The sequence below is a fragment of the Silene latifolia genome, chromosome Y (genome assembly GCF_048544455.1).
Source record: "Silene latifolia isolate original U9 population chromosome Y, ASM4854445v1, whole genome shotgun sequence".
Lineage (NCBI taxonomy): Eukaryota > Viridiplantae > Streptophyta > Magnoliopsida > Caryophyllales > Caryophyllaceae > Silene > Silene latifolia.
In genome coordinates this window covers 196,552,917-196,556,373 of record NC_133538.1, presented here as the reverse complement: position 1 = coordinate 196,556,373, position 3,457 = coordinate 196,552,917, and the positions used below count along the sequence as shown (strand labels likewise).

Here is a 3,457-nt window from a genome sequence, read left to right as displayed (position 1 = left end):
AAATAGTTACCGATATGACACGGAATTAAAAAACTACCCGGGTCTGACTGCTTAGGAGGTAACTTATTTTGATATAGGGCTGACCCAACCTCAGTCAAAGCTACGGTCTCACTATCACTAATACTCCTCTTACGCGATAAAATTTCTTTCATAAACTTGAGATAAGAGGGTACCTTTGTCAGCAACTCGGTAAACGGCACAGTGACTTCCATGCTTTTCAGAAGTTCGACAAATTTGTCGAATTGATGATTGGCCTTAGTATTCTGCAGACGCCTCGGGAAGGGAACCGTGATAGGTATCTCGAGTCCCTTGTTTCTCTCTTCTAATGTATCTTCCGGAGCAAGTTCTGTATCCTTTGGACGCTTCTTACCTCTCGAGCGAGGTCTTTCCGGTGATTTATCGCTTAAACGAGCACTAGCAGGCTCTCGAATAAGCTTCCCTTCATCAAAACTACTAGATCGACCAATATACCCATTCGATTGAGTAGAATATTCAATAATATCACTCGATCGAGTGAAATTTTCACTCGATCGAGCAACTCCATTTTGCTCTTCACTCGATCGAGTAGAAAAACTACTCGATCGACCAGTCTTCTCTTCCTGTTCACTCGATCGAGTGGAAAAACCACTCGATCGAGCACTTTCCTGCCTAAATCTGCTCGATCGACCACCTGAAACCAGTCGTTCGAGCACTTGCTTTGCCGTGAGCTCACTTTCTTCGACAGAACACCGTTCATCATCGATTCTGACTCTCCTCCTGGTCCGATTTTTGCATTTCCGGTCCCTCATAAGAACGACCACTTCTCAGATTTATCAAGTTTACCGTCTCGTGTGGATTCTTCTCATTTTGAGTCGGTAATTGACCCTGCTTTCTTGAAACTGGTTCATAGCTAGTTGGGCAACTTGAGTTTCAAGTGCCTTTATGGACGCATCTTTCTGTTGATCACTCAGCTGAAACTGCTTTATAAAAGCTTGCAACATAGACTTAAGCTCACCAATTTCACTCACCCCACCGGAGGATGATGCACCGTGGTTAGGAGGAGCAAAGGAAGGAGGCTTCTGAAAGCCTTGTTTATTCTTGTGTGGAGGAACATAAGGTCACACAAAGTGCGGAGGAGGTGTAGGATTGAGCACATTTTGACTAGTCCACCTCAAATTGGGATGGACTGCCCCTTGATTATTGTAATAGGAACCTCCTCCTTGCCTATATTGCTGAAAGGTAAGGACTTGTTCCTTCTCTACAAGACAGCCAACAGCAGTGTGGCCATCATTACTCTCACATCTCGCACATGAAACGGTCTCTCCTCTAGTAATAACATGGACCGTTTGAGGCTCCCCAGCAGCTTGTAGCTCCAACTTGTCAAATCTAGCATTCATGGTCTCCAGCTGAGCTAAAACCTGCTTATCAACTGCATGAACTGTTCTAATCCCATCCCTCGGGTTACCATACTCAGCATTGTGATTTGCCATCTCCTCAATAAGGGACCATCCCTTATCATCATCGGTGTTTTCCTGGAATCTTCCACTAGATGCCGCATCAAGTATGGCTCTTTGGTCGTCGTACATCCCATTGTAGAACTGATTAGCTAGAAACCATGGGTCAAAACCATGGTGAGGAATAGACCTCACCAAATTCTTGAATCGTGACCATACTTCATAAAAACTTTCATCGGGAGCCTGTCTGAAACTAGTAATCTTGGCCCTCAGCAGATTGGTGCGCTGTGGAGGGAAATATCTCTTGTAGAATACAAGAGCAAGAGACTCCCAATCTGTAATCCCAGCAGTTGTGCGGTCCAAGTCAGTCAGCTACTCCCTGGCTGAATCAGCTAAAGAGAAAGGAAATAGAACCTCCTTAATCTTATCTTGAGTTACCCCCTTAGTGGCGGGGATAGTGGAACAGTAATCGGTAAAGGTCTCCATATGCTTCCTCGGATCTTCACTTGCCACACCTCTATAGATATTTCTCTCCACCAGATTGATATAAGAAGGACGGATGTCGAATGTATTCCCATCCTCAGTCTAGAGATTGAAAACCTTCGGAATAGAGGATGCTTTAGGCACTGAATGACTGGAAAGCTTAGGCATCTTTACTGTAGAAATCGGGCTGTCTTCGAAAAGAGAGTGATGTAGCTCTGACTCGAAAGTACTCAAGTCTTCCTTTCGTGATTTCCTTTTCAGACGGAGTCTATGCTTGAAAAATCTCTCTGACTCTGAATCAGGTGAAACTAATTCAAACCTGTCTGACCTGGGCATAAACAACACTGAAAGGAAATAATAAGAACGGCCTCAAGGAATAGAAATTCCCTGAGATGGATAAAATAAACGGATTAAAAACAAATAGGGCAATTGCCTCCCCGGCAACGGCGCCAAAATTTGATACCGTCGTCAGGTACCAAAAATAAATACCTAAATACAACTAATAGAAGCTAGCAGCAAGTAGGGTCGATCTCCACAGGGAGGCAAAAATGAGATTTATCTGTCTAATTTTAGTTTATGAGTAACGGGGGTTTAAAATGTTTTGACTGAACTACGAGATTAAGGCAAGAAAGAAAGAATTAAGGGAAATTAACAGAGAAAAGGGAAACTAGGATTTCGGGTCATCAATGAACGTCAGTTAATTGCAAGTAAGGTCACAGATCAGTCGGTGTGTCGGTCTAAGGGGCAATGAATATCTCCTTTCGGTCTCAATTCGCCCTAAAATACTATTAGCTTAACTTTCGCCCTCACTAAAGCATCCTATTGTTCACTGCGGGTCTCGCCTATTCCAACCTTTCGGTCCAGGTCAAGGTTTACCAATATTTTTTGGGAAAATGTAAGCTTCTGATTAAAGATCATAAATCTCCAAATACAAACCATTAGAAGGCATAGTGATACTAACTTCCTTCATGACTTGACAAATGCATCTAACCAATTCTTTACATTAGCCGATTGACACTTAGTCTGAAACTTCTTAACTCTATTACAAACATCTGCCTGAACAAATTTAACAAGCTGTTCTGGACATAACACAACATGTTCCACCTGCCAAAATAACTCCAACAATTTTCTTCTTACTGAGACTCCTGTAGCGTTTATGACACCACCATCGAAAGCACTCTTCATCAGGTAGCATCTCAGCACACCACTCAGCAACCATTCTACAGCACCTCTTACTGTACTCACACTTAAAGAATAAATGAGTATGATTTTCCTGCTGCAGTCCACATATGTAGCACAAATTCGACTGAATAATCTTCATGTTCATCAATCTATCCTGAGTAAGAAGTCTGTTATGACCCATCAACCAATTGATAAAACCATGTTTGGGAACTACCCATGTATTAAGAATCTAGGGGTACCACTCACAGACAGTATCCTGACCTTGTAACCATTTGTAACCCAAAGCAGTAGAGTAACATGCAGTCACTCCTGAACCAGGCATTAAAAACTCCTTGAAAATAGATTTTATCTGACAAATC

At 42.5% G+C, this 3,457-nt stretch overlaps 1 non-coding gene across 1 annotated transcript; it reads left to right on the top strand.

The window, feature by feature from the left end:
* The first annotated feature begins 1,602 nt into the window (after positions 1 to 1,602).
* LOC141636494 (small nucleolar RNA R71) lies at positions 1,603 to 1,709 on the top strand. Its single transcript, XR_012541100.1, has one exon. It is a non-coding gene; the product is annotated as a small nucleolar RNA R71 (small nucleolar RNA).
* Positions 1,710 to 3,457: the final 1,748 nt, after the last annotated feature.